Here is a 21854-nt window from a genome sequence, read left to right as displayed (position 1 = left end):
CCATAATGCAAGAAGGTTGATGTAATGTTATCTGAGATCATTCAAGCACCTGTAATTGTTAACAATTATAAACTAAAAGTCAAAGAAGACTTGTAAAATTTGTCAAAGTATCTTACAGACGTCTTACACTGTAAATAATGTGGTGTTCGTAGAACTTTAAAAATAAAGGCAGTTTTCATTGCTTTTTTAAATGTATCTTGACTGAATTTATAATATGCATTTCCTATGACTTAAAATTGGTTATTAGATGAATAATAATTTAATTATTCATTACTATTAAAAAACATACATTTATACAACCTTTCCCTACCAATTTCATGCTTTACAACAAGAGAAAAAAAAGAGGAAAAAACAATGCTTTGGTATTAGCAATAAAAAACTACGGTTGTGGTTCAACTTATTACTATAATTATGTATCATAATAGAAAAGCTGTATCAAGATACATTAACTTTCTGTTCCTGAAAGTTGTACAGTATGTTGTTAGAACACAGTAAACCAAACCTAAATAAGCAAGCATATTTTTTAGCATTATTAACTTGATAAAATATTCATTTTTGGAGTATACCATGATATGGTTTTAATAAATAATAAAAAAAGATATCCATTTGTCCTTACTGAAGGTAATAGCTCTGAGATTTCCCATGATGCTCTGCTGTACGTTAAAACCTCATCCAGACTCTCATTTGTTATGGATGGCATTAGCCTGTTCAAATCCAATTCTCATCCACCAACATACTACCTTTTATAGATGGAAATAAAAGGATAAAGCAGTTAATGCCTTTTTGATTCATTATATAATGTTTTTTCTGAGGGCAGACAAGGGGAATTATAATAAAAATAATGGAATAATTTAAATAAATTTACTTTAGTTAATGTGCTCTGCGTGGGCATGGCTAATCTGAAGGAAACGCTCCGTAAAATCACAAAAACAGGGAGAATCCCAACTAAAAGTAAATCCTCTCTGACTCTCTCACCACCAATCACTTTAGTTCATTTGGACAAGACTACGGCCAAAAAAGTAAGGGGGAATAATAGTGCACATTATCTGTCCTACCACCAAAACACACAAAAAGCCAGAAACACAGGAAGATGATAACACTGAGGAAATCCACATGAAGAATAGACTGAATTGTCCAGAGGTCAAAGGTGAATTTAGCCGATCTTTTCTGCCCTCTGGGTGCAATAGATCTTATTCTGTCATAACCAAAACAGTATGTATTGACAATTGAGTTATATTATTTAAATATGAACTTATTTTATTTTAAATATGAAAATATTTTATTTAAACTATATTCTGTAATTTAAAATTATGGTAATATCATTACTTTCCTTTGCAGTGCATACTGCATGTTGCTATGTGTCAGGGACAACCTATTTCTAAAATATATTTGATGCTCTGTCCACTTAAACATCTCGTTCCCTACCAATGTCATGCTTTTCAACAAGAGAAAAAAAGCAATGATTTGGTATTAGCAATAAAAATTATGAGGATTAGCTGTTCTTTGTTCTAAAATGAAAAGGGGATGATAACTGTCACTGTGTAAAATCCCCTTCGCATGCACCAGGAAGCCAGCCGGCAGACAACAGACAAAGATCAGCGCTAAAGCAAAAATCATATGACCTCAACTTTAATCAGAAATATAACAAAAGCATATTTCTGCTTTATACCGTTGTAGGCCTTAAATAAGGATCCCTAACACTGTGTTAACAGTGTTTTTTAATATTAAGAGCAACAGGAGCTTTCACTGGAAAAGCTGTTTCAATTTGAGAAAAAAATGCATTCAGAGCTTGTTAAAGACATTTTACTGCAGTGGAACAAGACCTTCTGTTTTGGATGAAATGTTTGCACTTTTACGTTTTTTTTTCATTTTGCCCAAATCTTTTAAAACAATTTGTATTGCTATTCAAAGTCATTAAATATGAAATAATATCAAGCTGCTCCAGTAGTATTAACCCCTAAATCTTATATCCCTCTTCCAAAGTCTTTATTCTTTTGTTCAGCTGGCTTTGCAACCCTATTGTCATTAACCCTGATTGAGCTCTGAACAGGAACAGTTTAATATCCGGATAACCTGGTCATTTGATTGTTTAGTCAAATAACAGGGCTTTATTACAGTAATGAGAGCGAAATCAAATAACTTAATGCGTTACGGAGTGGGACAGGCTCTCAGCAGGCCAGCCAAATCACTCTTCACATTTGCTTTTAATTTAAGCAATCCAGTAGAAGACTCATTAGTGGGTGAGAAGATTAACTCATAGAGATGTCTGCCTCCTGATGTCTTTCCTGTGACATTTTAATCCGTGTTAACTTGGATTTCTGGCCTGCAATGAGATAAGCGATGAGATAAAATTAAGTGATATTCCATCAATCAGATACTCTTTATCATTGTCATTAAATAATATTTAAATATCGCTGACATTTCAGCTTTGCAAGCATCTGATCCACACAGTGAAAAAATCTGATGAGGCTCGGGCTTTTAGTATCAAATGGAAATGCTTGTTTTCATAGGCTTTCATTTTTGTAACTGTACACACGAGGAATATTTTATAGTAGTTTTATGCCTTCTTTTAAACAAGATGGGCATACATTATAGATTACTGGTGCGTCCACGAGTAAATCAAATAATAATCGACACCGAAGTCGCGTCTGAGCACTGTGCTTAGAAACATCAGTCAGCCAGTCACGTTGCTTTAGCCTACAGTAGTGAATATTCCATTTCTATGGACAAAATGCAAATGAAAAATAGCGGAGGACACACAGTGAGCTACTCAGGGAAAGGTACGTGATGTCCGGATCAAGTTGTCCGAAACATGAGAATGTTTTATATTTATAAAGCACAGTTCAAATAAGCACTTGGTCTTGACCTGTTGTGCTTTGACGGACGTGTTGTTTACTAACCTCACCTCCACGTGTTTTCCTCTGCGCATAACTTGGTAATATCCTGGATAGCCTTATCTGTAAATATTAGACTGTCCCGGGACTATTTCCATTTTGCAAGCAAGTCTTGTTAAACTTCACGGACTTCAGTGAACGAGCCGCGCGACGGAGGGCGCATGCGCGTCAAACATATACGGAGCCAGCCCGTCCTCATCCCAAGGCGTCATATACTGACGCTTTTGCCAAAGCGTCTATATCCAACGTACATGGCACCCTTTAGCGTCAATATAAGACGCAGATATATGGCGCCCCCTAGTGGTCTAACCCTAACACTACCCCAGACCTAAACCTGCCCATAACCGAAGCGTGTTATATTGACGCTAAAGGGTGCCATGTGCGTCATATACTGACGCTTTGGCAAAAGCGTCAGTATATGACGCCTTGGGATGAGTGACGGAGCGCATTATTAGAATAGGAGCGCAATAATTCTGACTAAAATACACATTATGCTAAAATATTTTTTGTTAGAAATTAAGTTTAGGTTAAAAAATATACATTTTTAAAACTCCTTTTTTTCCGAATACTGAAGCCTTTTAGGCCTAGTCCACACGGACACGGGTATTTTTATAACCGAAGTTTTTCCTCCTGCGTTTTAAAAAAATCTCCGTCTACATTGAAACGCAAAAGCACGCCATCAAGCGCTGTCAAGAGCATGCCACACCAGCAGGTGGCGATATAACCCTAACCGTGAAGACACGTTGGCCAATCAGAAGCCGTCAGCGGCGCACAATCTGACGTCAAACACAGTGGATAACGGCGCACACTCTGACGTCGCAAAGCAAAAACCACGGTTTTACTGTCTACACGGCACGCAACACTGTAACCGGCGTTTCTGAAAATCCTCACCCTGGCAGGGGTTTTCAAAAATGTTCAGTTTCAGTGACCTGATACTGCGTTTCCGTGTGGACGAACGGCCGAACCGCGTAATAAAAGTCATGGTTATAAAAATACCCGTGTCCGTGTGGACAAGGCCTTATATAATAACGCAGTGCTACTGCACAGCCAGCATAGTGCTGAGACTTACTTGCACGCCATTGGCTGGTCAGTGGTAACTGCACGAACCTATGGCAGAGCGGCGTAACTGTGCAAACCAATCTGTACGAAGCCCCCCCTTGCTGAGCGCAGAGTCCACCAGAATGGGCGGGGCATCTGCTTATAAAAGACACTCGATTTTGCCATGGATACAGGTTTATTGACTGAAGCGACGAACTGCAAGTCGTGTGCGACATAGCACGGCCGTATACGCAATACTCGTTCCCTTATTTCAGGGAACCGTGGTTACGTTAGTAACCGAGTAGTTACCTTTCAAACGGTCAGTCGTATTGCGTAGCTATACGCTATGGGGAACCAATCCAATCATGCCGTGCCATGATAAGCGCCACAACTTGTTCTGATACCCAAGTTGGGACGCTTGCATAAGGGTCCGAAGTAAGGGCGTTTTGACATGACGTGTTGGACGGGCAAAAGTCCTGATTTTGATGGGCCGGGCTCACCGAGGCCACTTCCAATTGATAAAAACCGGGCAAAGGTAGACGCCCAGGGGGGCACCATAGGAGTTCGTGAAGGGTTAAGCCTTCTTGCTCCCCTTAGGAAGTGGACTATCATGTCGCTTTTCCCTATCGACGGGCCAGCCACTGCGATGGCTGCCACTTAGAACTTGAGCGTGGATGGAGCATGGCCTGCATCCAGCAGCTCTTGGAGAAATGCAAGTATCAGTGATACTTCACATGAGACTGGGTCCTGGTTCCTGGCTGAGCCCCAGCTGTCGCACACTACTGTCGTGTTGTCCGTACAGACCAGCACATGGTGACCTGTCAGACGTGGTAGGAAGGTTTTTAGGGCCAGCAAAACTGCCACCATTTCTAGGCAGTTGATATGCAACCGTCCCTCCGTGCTTGTCCAAGAGCCAGAGGCCGGTTTGCCCTCGCACAGATTGCCCCATCCTGTGTTGGAGGCATCTGTGGTAACCACCATTCATCTCAAGACTATCCCCAAGCTCACCCATGACTTGAAGAGACTGGGTTTCGACCAGGGGGCCAGGGGTCTGGTGCAGCCGTGGTTTACCCTGATACAAAGATAGCCTGAGCGCCATGCTTGGGGGGGTGGACCTGTGGTTTCAGCCAGTACTGCAGGGGGTGCATGTGTAGGCCATGAGGCCTAGCATCCTCTGAAAGGTTCTGAGGGGTCTCTTGGTCCTCACTCTGAACGAGCTCGCAAGCCGCTGAATAGCCAGAGACCATTTGTTCGGTAGCCACGCCCTCATTTGGGTTGAGTCTGACTTTGTAAAAGTGCGTGGGGCTAGAGACAGCCCGAACGGTAGGACTGTACAGTATACTGGCCCCTTCGAACTCGAATCTCAAAAAAGGTCTGTGACGGGGGATTATTTGGATATGAAAGTAAGCATCTTTCAGATCCACTGAGAAGAACCAATCCATCGGGCGAACCTGCACAAGGCTTTGTTTCAGAGTTAAAGCAACACCAAGGAACTTTTCCGTTCCTGCGGAAACTGTGGTTGCCCTACAGGTTGGAAGCGGAATTGTCCATTACCGCTGTCGTAAATAATTTAGCCTACCGCAGCCTAGTGTCGCACGCGCACGCTCGCTGTTTATCCAGCACCGGCTTTGGAATCAACAATGGCCACAGACAAGTTGAGTATGATGCATGATTTTATTAAAGAAATCACGAACGAAGAAAAACGATGTATGCAGTAAAGCAGTCAAATTTTTTAGTTATTTTTGTGCGCCGGTTACTACCCGAAACCCGAAGCTACATAGTGCCAGTAAAAGCGATACAGACCACGTCAGGCTATTGCAGACATGTCATTTAACCGATTGTAAGTCGATGTACCATCACAAGGGTATTGGAAATATATTATGAAGGTTGAAAAACTACATAGTGTTACTTAAACATCTTGAAAGGCCGTTTGATAAGGGCTTTGTTCAGATGTCTGAGATCGAGGATGGGCCGCAGGCCACCGTCTTTTATGGGGACAAGGAAGTATCGACTGTAAAAGCCTGACTCGCTGTGGGCTGGTGGCACTGCCTCTATAGCCCCTTTTTCCAGTAAGCTCATCACTTCGGCGCAGAGGACGTGAGACGCGTTGCTCTTCACCGAAGTGTGGATTGTGCCTGCAAAGCGGGGTGGATTGCGAGCGAATTGGAGCGAGTAGCCTTGTTCTACTGTGTTCATAGCCCATCATGACACACCAGGGATAGCTTTCCATGCCTCGGCCCGGTTGGCTATGGGTTTTATAGTTTCAAGTGGCAGCACGCTGCATTTGAGCAGGGAGCCGACCCTTGTGTGGTGTGGAAGAGGAAAAGTGCTCTTTTGCAGAGTATTTTGTTTTTTTATTGTGTTCGCTATAACAACGGTCGACTATAACGTGAACTTGAGCAGGCCCACTGCTTGCAATCGCAACATTTGCTCCATTGGCCAGAACTGAATAGGGCTTTTGGATGAACACTCTGGATTTTTTGAAGGGTGGTCCGGCCTCAGCGAGACCTAACCTTTCCCTCTTCCAGTTTTGCAGATCAGGACTACTTCTTTGGTTCAGGGTCCAGCGTAATCCTAGGCCAGGGTCCCTGACACTTAGATGACAAGCGTTTTGCCAGACTGGAGCGCTGCTGTTGCTCAGGCGCTGGGTAAGGCTGAGTAGCTGCAGGCGCTGGTTTCGTTTGCTGCTGAGTCGGCGGGGGCTTTTGGCGTCACGAAGCTGCAGAGCTGGAGCCTTTCGGCAGGAAGTGTCGCATTGCCTGCGATGCCTTCTGTGCTGTCGTGTAGCGCTCAGCGAATCCGTCCACTGCGGGGCCGAAGAGACCGGTGGAGGAGATGGGAGAATCTAAGAAGGAGGTTCTGTCCGCGTCTTTGATCTCCGTTAAGTTAAGCCATAAGTGGCGCTCCAGCACCACTAAGCTGGCCATGGCTCTGCCAATGCCTAGTCGAGACCGAGCTCGTTGATAGCTATGGAAAGGACGTGGATCAGCTCGGTGTCACAGGCGAGAGTTCTCTGTGCGGAGAAAGTGAGGCACGCGGGGTCTGAGCCGGCGTGAGTTCACTAGCCCTTTGACTCCGTCATTTTTCTCCGTCAACGTCGCTGCTCTTTTAGACAATGCAATACGACTGACCGTTCGAAAGGGAACTCACATTATAAAATAAGTATTTTCTCCAAAACACATTGCCCATGATTATTGGTGCCTTTTTATTAAATAGATTTTGCAGCCTCATTTTGCCAAGATAAACGCTCTGAGTTTAATGCCTGATATACTATACTCTCCTATAATGCCTGATGAGAACTCCAGACAAGAGATCAGAGACCATTCCTCCATACAGAATCTCTCCAGATCCTTCAGATTCCCAGCTCCATGTTGGTGATTCTCTTCTTCAGTTCACCCCACTCATGTTCTATAGGGTTCAGGTCAGGGGACTGGGACGGAAATGGCAGAAGCTCATTTTGTGTTGAGTGACACATTTTTTGTGTTGATTTTGAGGTTTGTTTTGGAACGTTGTCCTGACGCAAGATCTAACCACAGCCCATTATAAGATTTCTAGCACAGGCTGTTAAGTTTTGATTTTTTTATCTGTTGGTATTTGCTAGAATCCATGAGACCATGTATCTGAACAAGATGTCCAGGACCTCCAGAATAAAATAAGCCCACAACATTAAAGAATCAGCGGAATATTTAACTGTGGGCATGGGTACTTTTTATCCCTGTTTGCACCAAAGCCTTCTAGTGTGTTTGCTGCCAAAAAAGCTATTTTTTTAGTTTCAGTTGACCATAGAATTTAGTCTCTTCTGAAGTACCAGTCGTGAAGTACCTAATTATTGCCCTGATGGTGGAAATGGGAATGTTCGATGCTTAAGCTATGTTCTTGTAGCCACTTTCTATTTTGTGAAGCTCAACAATCGTTTATAACTATAAAATAACTATATTCTTTGGTTTTACTCATTGTGATGGATGATTCAGGGAATTTGGCCTTTATGTTTCCCCATATTTATGCTCTTGTGAAACAAGTCATAGTTAGACAATTTCATTTTCCTAGTCACCCTAGTGTGCTAAAAATGTTATTATTTGGAATATACTTCAGAGATATTTTACTCTTAAAAAAATTCTAGGGGTGCCAATAATTGTGGCCAACGTATTTCATAATGTGATTGTTCCCCCACTTTCAATTATTTTCCTTAAATGAAAGTTTCGATTTTTTCTTATTTTTTTAATGAAAGATCAAAAGGATGAACAATGCAGATTTATTTTTACAGCCATCTTTGATCATTTTCTAGGGGTGCCAATAATTCTGACCCAGACTGTAATAGCCTAAACACGAGTGGATGTGTTTGTTTTTGTTTATTATTATTTTTAATTGAACCGTTTTAAATTATGCTTTTAAATAGTAAGCAATCAGTTGTTTTTAGTTTTAGAATGTAACGTTTGCATTTTTTCCCTTTTCTGCTTGTAATGTATGGCATAGCCTACATAGATAAATTTACTATATTTGTTTTCATAGGCTTTATTGTTTGAGGCATTGGACAGAATGTGCAATAACATTGTTTAAAATAATGGATTAAAATTACATTATACATTATACATTATACAATATACATTTTTATGTATAATAATTTTTGATTTTCATCCAAATGATCAATTAATATTAAAATAAATAATCTATAGATTAAACCATTATCAAAATAATCATGAGTTGCAGCCCTATTAATTTCTTTCAAAAACTTTTGAATAGTAGCACAAGAAAACATCTCGTAAACACCCCTACTAGGCTACACCAAGTGTGTGTTTCTTTTGTTTTGAAGCCATATCTTGCATGGCCTATTTCAGATTAATAATATTATAATCACAGCAGAATGTCCTTCAAGAAAAAAGAAAAAAACTCATAAATTGCCTGATCACCATCTCTCTATCCTGGCAGCTGCAGAGGACGCCGGCTGCCTGTCATCGAGCATATGCGCAAAATTAGCCACAGAGTGCCTGTCTTACCCCAGGGAGGGAGACAGACGGGTCTCTAACGCTGCTATAACTGCATGCCCCACTGCATCCTCATGCCAACCCTGCAGACCGCACTACAGACATGCAGTCTGACCAGTGCCACAACTAGTGCTGCCTCACTTGAAACATGAAAAGGAACCAGATCTGTTCTCCCATATCTATATCCATATTATCCCACTTTTACTTCTGTTTTTTTTTCTTAATTAGAGCTGTCACAATTGAGGCACTGACACAAGTCATTAATTTTACAAGTATTTTGTGATCGCCTTTACCAATTTTGACATTAAATTTGTTTTATTAACCTCCATGTCGAGTTCTAAACACCGGTTGACAGAACTTTAGGGATATGTCGTATACTCTCTTGAGTAGGTAATAATTTTGAATAAGTGATTACTACACAACTGCTAAAAAAGTATGTTCTATATAGTATGAATGTGTGTAGTTCGAATAAAATCAGGACGTACTATCCGCAATTTTCATTATCATGTGACCTACCAGCATCAGTTGCACCCCTTGATCATTCATAATTCCTCTCCCGTGGCCTCATGGGATCGTATGCACACTTCAGAGTCTTGCCGGAAATAGTAGTTCATCCGGGTACTTTTTGCTTAATCTTTTAAATATATATATATATACTAGATGTCGCCTTGGCTACGGCAGTTCATTGGAACGAATGCGTCTAGAGAGCCGCCATCAGGGGAGCCTCTCCTCTTTAATGCATCAGCGTCAATGTAGGAAAAGGTCTCACGGAAATAAAATCACCATAAATCATCATGAATGCGATTTTATAGTTGTTTTGGTTCATTCCAACGGTTAAACATGTATTTATCATTGAGTCCAGAGAAATTTTTAAAAATTACAAAATTTCACATTCTTGTGAAATGTAATCCCTTGCTGTCTGGTTTTTAGATTTTGTTCGTGTAAACATCCATATGCAGCACAAAAGTCCGGTATCATCCATGAATTCAGCGTTACCTAGCTACTTGACATGTTCCAAAATGGCGGCGTTTTTTATGACGCATGCTTAGAACCCCAAGGCGACATCTAGTGTATATATCTATGACTCTTTTATGAGTCCTGTGATTTCTTTTGTCACATACCCTTTTCGCCTGCTACATAGTTGGGAAAGTAGCCTATGTGGTTTCAGATGCAGCCTGGGTTCATACCATTCATTGCAGTGACACACACCATAAACATGTACACATGTAAGCACCTTAAAGCTGCAGTAGGGAGTTTTGAGAAAATGTTGACTTAGCCTGAAAATTTGAAGAAGCACAACTTACAGGTCCAACCCCCTTGCCCTCTGCTGCGCTACAGCCCTCCCTCCACAGCTCCTCCCCCACAGCGGAGCCTGCCGTGGACGCGCAGGCTAGTAAACAGGACCACCGATAAAGGCGGATTATAAACAGTTATGGAACATTCACTAATAGGGACGAAACATCAACAATATGCTTTACATTGACTATGGCCTGCCCATACTTTGTCTATAAACTTGGTCCTCAAATTATTATGTATTTTGCAATACATGTAACTTTATAAGGTTGCACTCTTTCTAGAAGTTATAAATAGCTACTAAGATAACGTTAAAGGATTAGTTCACTTTTAAAAAAAAACTTTTGCTGATAATTTACTCACCCCCATGTCATCCAAGATGTCCATGTCTTTCTTTCTTCAGTCGAAAATAAATTAAGGTTTTTGATGAAAACATTCCAGGATTTTTCTCTATATAATGGACTTCAATAGGACACAAACGTTTCAAGGACCAAATGACAGTTTCAGCGCAGCTTCAAAGGGCTTTAAACGATACCAGACGATGAATAAGGGTCTTATCTAGCGAAACGATCGGTCATTTCAAAAATAAATAAAAAAACTTTAAGTTTTATAAGCACAAATGCTCGCCTTGCTCTGTTCTGTGATGCACGTTCGTGATCCTGTTCGAACTTGTTCATCCAAATGAACGAATCTTTTTTCGAGTCATTTCGTTCGTTGAATGAACGAAATGACTCCAAAAAAGACTCGTTCAAAATGAACAAATCTTTTTTTTCGAGTCATTTCGTTCGTTGAATGAACGAAATGACTCGAAAAAAGATTCGTTCATTTGGATGAACGAGTTAGAACAGGAGAGTCACGAACGACGGTACGTGCTCGTACTGTGCAAGAGAGGGGTGATCAGCGCGTACACGAGCGTGATTGACACTGCTAAGACATTCCTCCTGGCTCTGATTGGTTGTTTCTGACCGGGAGCGGTGTATTTCTGCAAATGGCAGTAGGACCACAGGGAGGAGCCAGAGGAGCTTGATTTTTTTCACAGATTATCTGTCTCATATTCTACTTTCAGGACATAATGACAGTTTTAACAAATATTTGTTTACAAAAGCTACCTACTGGAGCTTTAAACACACGATAACAACAGCGATTTCGAGTCAGTGATTGAGTTAAGGATGAAGGACCGTTTTTATATCTTATCTCTAAGTTTTTATGTAAATAATAGCTAATAAAATACTTTAAAGTCTTTACAAGACGAATACAATTATAAACAAAAGGATATTTTCACCACAAATGTAAAATCTGTGATTAACTCTAAAAATTGGAATTAATCGTGATACATATTTTTAATAGACTATAATCGAATATTAAATTATTATGCTATGTATATAAACAGTACATATATAAAAAAATGTTCAAATCTTTTAGATCAGCTTTAATCTGATTATACGTAGCAGGGTATAGAGCAGCTTTTCCTGCTTGTCCTTGTCATGTTTTCTCTCAGTTTAGTTAATCATCCTTTTTTTACAGACATTTCATCTAACCTTGACAACACAAAAATGTAGTTTTTAAGTCTTTAGAATAAGCAGTGTTCAGTTTCACCTAAACGTGTGTTCATTTACCGTATGCTGAACTTTTAAATGAGTGGAGGGGGAAGATTTATTCGTCATCCATTGTGAATCAATGTTTGCATTTTTTAAAACCGATTTTCTTCTTATTTTCCTTTTCCTCCTTTTTTTTTCAATCTGTTCTTAGCCTCATTTGGCCTAATCCTGCCACCACAGAGGGTGGGGTGGCTGCAGCGGGTGAGTGGATGGTGGTAAAGCAGGGTGAGAGGGACTCAGAGGGCCACGGCGACAGGCGCTCTCCAGTGCTTATGGTGGATTATGGGTAATGGCACTTAGCTGAGTAAATGAGCTGAATCTATCGTACATGCCCTAATACATACGGGTTCGGGTTGCTTTAAATGCAAGCATTTGCTTCCAACTCTCCTTCAGATTTTTCCTGCATGATTTAAGTAAAACGGTAGGAAAATATTGAAGTTTGACAGGAGCCATATTTACTATTCAGATAATATTTATTTGAAAAATATCATCGCTGTAAGGCCCTTCCATATTTGTTCTGGAAAAGCAGCTTAAGTGAATTTTGAGGCTGTAGAACCTCAATCCAGAGTCCAAAATCATTTAGTTATTTTGTCATTCTTAGAGAAAAGATGCATTTATATCTTATATAGCTATTACTAAGCGCTTACAGTGTAAGAATGAGGTGGATGGGATGGCCTTGGGGAAAGGGAAGCATGTGCACTCATGGAGCTTCTGTATCTCTGTGACAGATTGGAGCCAGATTGGGAAACGTTCTGACAAGGGATAGGAACTTGCAAGGCTGTCCCGCTCCTCAAGGTTAGTTTTTGAATGTTAGCACATGACATCTGCCACTCAGCACCAAACGCCAGAGGGCTTAGGGCACTTCATCAAGCGCCATGTTCCCCTAATTAATGGAGTTAATGTGAATTTGTTTAATTCCTTAAGTTTTCTTATATCATGCAATGTTTCTCTACCTCTGCTCTCAGATAGGTGATTTTATATTGTTATATAAAAAATAAATTATCTATCATATGTGTATAAATATATTTCTTAACCACTGTACTGAATAAGAATGCAATATTGACAGTTTGTTGAACTACAATCAAATCATTGCGAGGAAAGATATTTACAGATATAAGTTGGTAATCCATGTTCTAGATTGCTCTTTCCTTTCCCCTCCACCCAGATATGAACCATATGCCTCATAACATGTGATTATTTTTAAGATGGACGTAAAAAAGGACAATAGTCGCTTCCCTTTTAATAATCCCTTCGTCTGATTTAATATCACAACTATTATTCAAATCAAAGGCAGATTTTGTTTTCATTGTTCTTTTATAATACTCTTATGATTTCTCCCTATCACTTTCAGAAAAGTCCTTGCCAGTTAAAGCTAAACCCCTCCTCTCCTCCCATTAAGGACAGTGGTGCGTTGGGCCGAATTAAGTTCAGCTTTTCCAAGTTTCTAATATTGTGAAAAGTGTACATCTTTTTCATGTGGCCTTGCACTGCAAAATTTAAAACGATACCAAAAGTCAAGTTTGTGCCTCAACCTCATACTGTGACTTGAGAAGAGCAAAGAAGTATTTTTATTTGGAAAATGCAGCTGGCTCCACTGAGGTCATTGGTTTGATTTCCAGGGAAGATATACTGGTGAAATGTTTATGCAGTGCAGGTAAATTTGCATTAATAGGCCATAATGTAATTTAATCTAATCAAAAAATACATTAAAAGCAAAACTTATTATCTATGTTGAGAACCGTTGTGCTGCTTAATATTTTTATGGAAACCATGAAACCTTTTTTCAGGATTCTTTGATGAATACAAAGTTCAAAAGAACAGCGTTTATTTGAATTTTTTTTGGTAACACTTTACAATAAGGTTCATTAGTTAGCATTTGTTTATAACTAACATGAACTAACAATGAACAAAACATTTGTTACAGTATTTATTAATCTTTGTTAATGTTAGCTAACAAAAATCCAGCTGTTCATTGTTTGTTCATGTTAGTTCACAGTGCATTAACTAATGTTAACAAATACAACCTTTGGTTTTTAATAATGTATTAGTAAATGTTGAAATAAATATTAACTAAGATTAATAAATGCTGTAGAAGTATTGTTCATTCTTAGTTCATGTTAACTAAGGTAGTTAACTAATGAACCTTATTGTAAAGTGTTAAAAATAATTCAGAGTATATGAATGGTAGTGTATGAATGAAAAATGTATCACCTGGTGTAAGGATAATTAAGGAATATTGATGAGTTGATATGATATTAGACCAGATAGTTGACACAGAAGCTCTTTTATGCCTCATTTAGGTAAAGAGTGTTGGCTCCTTGGTAATTTTATTTTGATGGTCCTTTTTGAACATTCTGTTGACTATAAGTAACTTTGCAACTACATCTCACCTAACTATCATAGAGTATTAGTAGACTGTGCTTAATATCTACTCAATCTTTATTGTGATGATCCCCCAAACAGACATTCAACTGACTAAAAATAACTTTGCAACCACATTCTAACCCTACCAGTCTACTAAAACTCTACTAACACTCTAAAGTGTTAGTAGACATGAAGGTGAAACATTAGTCAACAGAATGTGTTAAAGGGACCATCAAAATAAAGTGAAACCATCTATTTTTCACCATGGTGCGGCACAGTGACGGTTGGTTGTCTGGACAGCACAATGTGTCCCTGATCACGGCCTCATAATGAGTCCCCATCTTATAATTGACCTGATTCCTTCTAATTAGCACACTTTAAGGAAGTGGGGAGAGAAAAAAGAAAAAAAGAAAGAGAGAGCAAGATAGGAGTGAGGGGGAGAGGGAAGGAGTGGGAGAAAGAAAAAGAGAGTGATAACTGTCTAATAGGTTAAGTGAGTCAGACAGGCCTGTGATGATGTGTGAATAGTGTCTTTGTTAGCAAGGCTAACTGAACAGGACACACAAAGGTCATTAGTGGACTGGCTTATGCGTTACACAAACCAGTGCTCAACTGGTGGTTATGGCATCATACTTCCTATTGTTACCTTTATCTTTTCCCTTCTGTCTGACCTTCTGACCCCCCCCCCCCCCCTTTTTTTTATTTTTCTGTCTGAAATAGTGAAATCAAGTGTCTAGTAACTTAACCAGTGTTTGAGTGTAACTAGATGATGTAACAAATAAACTACATTTATCGTTATTCAATAACAAGCTACTTTTTCCTACAAATAGTATTGTTTATTGCATGTGATAGCTTTATCCCTAGTAGACTACATAGTTCAAAAGTTTTGAGTCAGCATTAAATTGATCAAAAGTGACAGTTATAATTATTAAAACCTAATTTTATATTTCAAATAAATGCTTTCAATTTAAAAAAAAAAAACCTTTCTATTGATCAAAGAATCCTGAACAAAATGTTTCACTGTTTTCACATTGAAAGAAGAATTGTTTGTTAAGCAGCAAATCATATTAGACTGATATCTGAAGGATCATGTGACACTGAAGACTGGAGTAATGATGCTTTCCCGTCAAAGGAATAAATTAAATTTTATTTAATTAAAACAGAAAAAATAAATAGTTTTTCTATTTTTTATACTATATATTGTGATTAAATACATGCATCATTGGTGAGCATAAGAGCTTTCAAAAGCATCTATACGGTAGTGCAGTCTTGGTGTTCTTTGGTCGTTTTTGTTAGTAGTTTGTAGCTAACAAAATCTTCCATTGGGCAGTTTAACTGTAATTGAACAATTTTCAATTATGATAAGCTTAATTGACAAGCTGAAGTAAGTTGCTTCCCCAGTATTTGCTTTAAAACATAATGTCAAAATCACGATTTTATCCCTTATTTAGTTTATATGACTCTTTGGAGAAAGAAAACCTTCCCATTATTGAACGTGTGTATTAATAATATCAGGGTCACAAAGCTTTGCTAATCATGTGTGACTCAGGATGACCCAAGCTGTGATGGGCAGCTTTAGCGAAAGTGCTCAAGCAATGGACCAGAGGATTAAAGACTCAATCAGAACTACTCCTTGATTAACCTGTGAGTATGACTTATGTTTTAATATGCTGCAAAAAAGTATATATTTGACTTATGATAATGTGTATGTATATGTGTTTATATATATATATATATATATATATATATATATATATAAGAAAGGATACAGGTCATACAGGTTTGGAAATACATGAGATTGAGAAAATTACAATTTTCTTTTTAGGTGGACTATCCTTTTAAATTTCAAAAGTAGCCTCTTGCTAGAATCTAGCTGTGTACGGATGGCACGTGGCTTATTTGCATATAAACGCACATAATAACAAAGGAAGGCTAATAGAGGTTTAACAATGTTTATAAAATGCCTCTGACCCTGTGCATCCACAAGTAATCTTAAATCCTGAATTGTTACGCATAACGGCGAGTGCAGTTACATTGTTTATGTTTTTGACAGATTTATAACGTGTCTTGCGCGCTGCGTGGCGTGGCCTCACTTCGGATGTGAGATTACCATTACTCTAAGGAGACCAAAACCCCAGACTTACAGACATCACAGATCATTAGTGGCCTTGACTAATTTACAAAACTTTAATCCCACGACTACCCGTTGTTTACATCACTGAATTAGGTTAATCTACAAGGAGGGCTATTTGCATAAATGTGCATTTTTGAATAATTAGTGGGCCAGAGGCGATGAATGGGGTGTGATTGGTGGGGGGTGACGCGTGGCCAGACTATTGTTGTCCCCTTATCTAGCATAAACAATGGACCAGCTAAACAATTAAAAACAAACTCAGTTGGGTCTGGTGTTTATAGGGCATTGTTGAATATGACCCAGGACATAATCACTGTCTGGATACAGAATTATAGCAATTACTGCTATCGTTTACAGTGTGCCACGCAAACATGCAAGATCCAAATTATGAAATAGTTCCTTTCCCATCTGCCATATTGCCTTTTCTTTAAACAATAAAAGCTTATATTGATTCTGTTGAAGGATATTTTAATAAATGTAACTATAAATTATCTTGCTATGTGTACACCTAAAGGTATAGTTCATACAAAAATGAAAAATCTGTCATAATTTGCTCACCCTCATGTCATTCCAAACCAGTATGATTTTCTCTCTTCTGTAGAACATAATATTTTGAAGAAAGTTGGTTACTGTTTTTGAAGAATGTGAATGTGTATAAGGAACCCAAGAGTATGACGTAAGAGGGAACTCGTGAAGAATCAAACATAAAATTTTAAAAAAAAGGACGGGGAACAAAACCTCAGTAGTCCTCAGGTGGCATGTTCGTTACAGCAGCATGTCAGAAAAATTATACTGTAGAGAAAACTTCTGACAGAATGAACCGCATGTATATGGGAGTAAAGTGTACACCAAATACTGCATGTTAAGTGGTTAAAAATAAACAGCTTTCTGTTGTTTATGTACATTATCTATAATAATATCAAATCTATTAATTAGCAGAAATTATTACTCCCCCACTGAATGTGACACAATTACCGACAGCCCTATATTGTTGAACTAACGGGGTTCAAGTGGCAGGTTTCGGGAAACAGTTGTGACTAGCTAATTTCTACAACGATGCATGATGGTTAAACAACAAGTTATAGCATTGTACAGGAAATGCACCCCAGATTTGGAATAACATGAGGGTGATTAAATGATGACAGAATTTTCATTTATGGGTGGACTGTCCCTTTAAAAGGAAATTGAAAAAGTGAAATATGAAGGCCAAGTATGGTAACCCAAATTGTCCTCTACATTTAACTCATCCAAGTTAGTGCGCACACATTAGGAGTAGTGAGTAGTGAACACACACACTGTAAACCGTGGGCACACTTACTCACCCGGAGCAGTGGTGAGCTATTTTTGCTGTGGCTCCCAGGGAGCGATTGGGGGTTAGGTGTGTTGCTCAAGGGCACATCAGTCAATTTCTTGCTGGTACTGAGAATTTAACCAGTAACCTTTGGAATGCCAGTCCAACTCTCTAAACATTTGGCCATGACTGCCCCATTTACTCACCCTTGTGTTGTTCCAAACCTGTACGCATTTCTTTTTTCAGTGGAACACAAACTAAAAAGACACTTAATAGTCTATAAAACAATTTACTGAAACCCTAAAGTCTGCAGCTTGCTCTAAAAGTAGTTACATTACTAACCCGCATTGTAATATTCTCCACAAAAACCCATTTTAAAGCAGCATTTCAGCCTAATTTGGAGTGTCTTCCCAAGGGGCAGATTTACAACATAAGTGATTCACAGCTCTAACTGACTGGCCAATTTCTCTTTGCTTGTGTGTAACTGATCAGATGACCTCTGATATCCTTCTGTGTCTGCGTGTGATTATGAGTGTGTGAGTGCGGAAGGTTTTTAATTAACCCGGCTTTCTTAGTCCCAGGTGGGCTCTTCTGTCCTTTTGTACTTACTCCCCAGAGAGGGAGAAAACCGCGTCCCAACGCCTCTGTAGCACACGTCCTCGCACAATGCCTCTTTTTGAGGGTGTTAGTGGGTGTGCATTTGTTTTTGGTTGCTCTCAGTGGTTGGTAACAGATTCTAAAGGGGTTTGTCTATAGCGGGAAACACATTTAATTGTGATCAACAAGTCATCAAGTATTCATTACCCCACATCTAGGTCTAATGCATACATGCATAAGCATAACATGTCATACAAATTTAAAAAGAGTCCACCTAAAAATGAAAATTCAGTCATCATTTACTCACCTTCATGTTGTTCTAAACCTGTATGACAGCTTTTTTTTCTTCTGTGAAAGTAAAAAAATATATATTTTGGAAAATAAAATTGGTCCATACAATGTAAGTCAATAGTGTTTGATGATCTTCTTTTGGGTTCTGCAGGAAAAAGAAAGTCTTACAGGTTTGTAACAACATGAAGGTGAGTAAATTATGACTTTTGAATGAACTAGTGCTTTAATTAAACCTCTACAAAGATGTTTACTGTCATAAATCTTGTGTAAAACAAAAATTAATTGTTTGGAAAGCTCATATTATTGGACTTTTATGACTGGACTTTTATGACTGGAAAGATCCAATGGAAATAAACGGCAGGCGCCGACGAGCATTCATTAGAGTAAATGTAAGGATAGTAAGGCAACAAAAGGCAAACCAATTTCGAAAACAGAGAAAATGAATTACTAAATCTCATAGATTTGTGCGTTGACAGATAAGCTGCCAGCAGAGCTAAGAATGCAAAAACCTAATCTCAACATAAATTATTTACCACTCGAGGATGAATACTTCACTGGTGTGATTACAATTCACGGCATTAATGTGGCATACGTTCCAAAAAAAATGATCAGCAGCTTACAAAATATTACCCCGTCAAAACGCAAATCGTTGCCCTCGGTAAGTTCGAAATTTTGTGCACAAATGCTGTTAAGCCTGTTCTCCTCTAATACAGCAAAATGATTATCTGGCTGGTCTCCCTTTGCATGTTTGAAAGCAGCCGAATGGACATCTGCATCGGTTTTTCATCATTATTATTATTATTATATAAAAGATTATATAGGGTTGGGATGAGGGCATTTCATTTTGCTTACAATTAATATACGCTTTATTTTGTCCTGATTTGGAACAAATAGGATGCAGGGTTACAGGTTGTTTGCCGTTTCAGGATGAAGCTTATGTGCAACAGACTGCCGCTTTCTTCTGACTGAACTTCTTAGACTACGAAATTATCCTTGCACCGTATTTGTGGAACATTAAACAAGTTGTTTGGAGGGATCATCCAGTGTTGTTGAAAAGCAGTGAGTGCCAGAGCGATGGGAGGTCGTAGTGATATGCACTCTGACTATTGGTCAGACTCAGTTTAAATGGCGGTGTTGTGATGATTACAAATCAGCTGGGATCTTAATAGATTGGGTGAAACATCTGGAGATCTAAGGGCCCAGATGTTTGCACAACAAACGCATAAGACCTCTGACCCTTAAGCACACAGCTACCCGGATTTAGATTTAGATTTGAACATCTGCCCAATGTTGTAAAGTGACAAAAAGCATCAGTGACAAGGGGAATCCATGATTAAGTTTTTGAGGGATCTTGTTCCCCCAAAGCCATTAAAGAAACATTGGAGGTAGTGTGATCCTTATTATTGCATCGGTATATAAAACATTTGTTCTCCTAGCGTTTTGACTAATAAAATCTACATTTTGCCCATTTAAAATGTAAAATCTGCATGAAATCCTATTGCTTAATAGGCATTCTGCTGGCAGCCAGTGGACAGTTTCTCAGAGGTGGGCGGGGCATGTGATGTTTTGAGCGCGTGCGGGGCTGCTGTGATTCCCAGTGGCGGGATCCTGCTCAGAATTAGGGCACGTGGCATGTCTATTAGTCAAACAACCTCCATGTGCCGCGCGCCACGGCCTGATGAAATTAGAGCAAAGAGCGATTTTTTTATGTTACGCTCTTTAAGAGATTAATAATCTTGGCGGTGGAGAATCGGTTGGAAATCTTCTCTGGAAAATAATGAGCGGAGAAACATTTACTGATTAGTTTAATCCTGGATTATCCTATCTGATGACACCATGAAACCCAGCCTTGTAATCTGGCCCTTAAAATAACATAATTTATTTCCTCGCTTTATAGCGAGCGCAGTTTAAGCGTGTTGTTCGATTCAGTTACTTAGCGCCATGAATTATATAGAAAGATGTTTTATGGGTCCGTTTCCGTTGAGTTGTGTTTGGTCTAGTCTGCTTAAAAACAATAGAAGGATAAGAAATCAACGGTCAATTTTTGTGTTTAGTCTATAGCCTACTCTGAACTTAAATGTTTTTTTTTTTTAGAATTATTTAACAAAAATTGTAAATTGACTTTTGCTTGACAATTTACAAGGCTGTTTATGCAATGTTAAATTGCAAGCTGCATGTTGGTCAGCAAATACAGTCGATTAGGCTATTAAGGAATCATAATGTATAATCAATAGGCAAAATTAAACATGCAATTTAAATAAATAGGCCTAAAATAATATTTGCAAAATCATCCTTGAATTTTCGTTATGATAATTTTCGTTGTTTCATAATATGTGACATAATTTTTACAAATAAATAAATAAACACGTTATTAAAATAATTTATAAAGATCCCCCCTCCCCCTTTATAGTTCTTATAAAGTTAGGCCTATACGGCAGTACCTACTATATATTAATAATAGGCTAATAAATTATTATTCGTTGAAACATAGGCTAATAATAATAATAATAATAATAATAATAATAAGTGCAATGCAATAACCAGAGATTATTCTTCCCAGGCATGATCACTAATGATCTCCCTACTTTTTCTATGGTATGATCGCACTAGTTTTAGTTAAAGACCTACAACACAGTAGGCATATATTAATAATAATGATTATAATAGGCTAATAAATTATGATTCGTTGGTATTGTTGCTGTTGCACTAGCTATTAAAACATAATAATAGTAAGCTAATAATAATAATAATAAGTGCAAAGTAATAGGCAGAGATTATTCTTCTCAAGCATGATCACTAATGATCTCCCTCCTTTTTCTCTGGTATGATCGCATTCAGTTTTAGTTAACGTCGTGTTAGGCTACAGTTATGAGGATTACTGCAGCAGCTCTCTGAAATGCCAGTTAAAATGCTGGAGGTCGTCCTGGTGGAAACGGGCCCTAAAAGCAGATTTCACAGAGTCGAGCTCTTTATATGACAGATTAATGTTGTAAACGAATTTAATGGACTTCATTTAATTATCTTGTGTAAGACGATTTCTCTAATTGCTTCTGGCTGAGATGTTGACCGTTTTTTGCCTGCTTTTTGTGAAACACCTGGCTGAGATGGCCTCTGACAGCGATATTACCGTAACTCTGACCTCATTTCCCAACATATTTTACTCATTGGGTGATTGGGAGCTTCGTGTTCCCTCATTGATGACGCTTTAATTCAGTGAATGAAATAAAGCAGATTCTGTGATCGTGTCAAGATAATTACGTTTTTATTTTATTTATTCCAATATCTGTCCAAACAAGAAATTAAAGATGGAATTATTCTGCGACTGGAGACAGGTTTGCCTGAAAGTATCTGGGTGAGGACACGTGTTAATCA

This window comes from Siphateles boraxobius, unplaced genomic scaffold (assembly GCF_051911475.1).
Source record: "Siphateles boraxobius isolate OS27281-9 unplaced genomic scaffold, OSU_SipBor_1 22, whole genome shotgun sequence".
Classification (NCBI taxonomy): domain Eukaryota; kingdom Metazoa; phylum Chordata; class Actinopteri; order Cypriniformes; family Leuciscidae; genus Siphateles; species Siphateles boraxobius.
The sequence above is the reverse complement of the archived record's forward strand: the minus strand, read 5'-3'. Positions refer to the sequence as shown.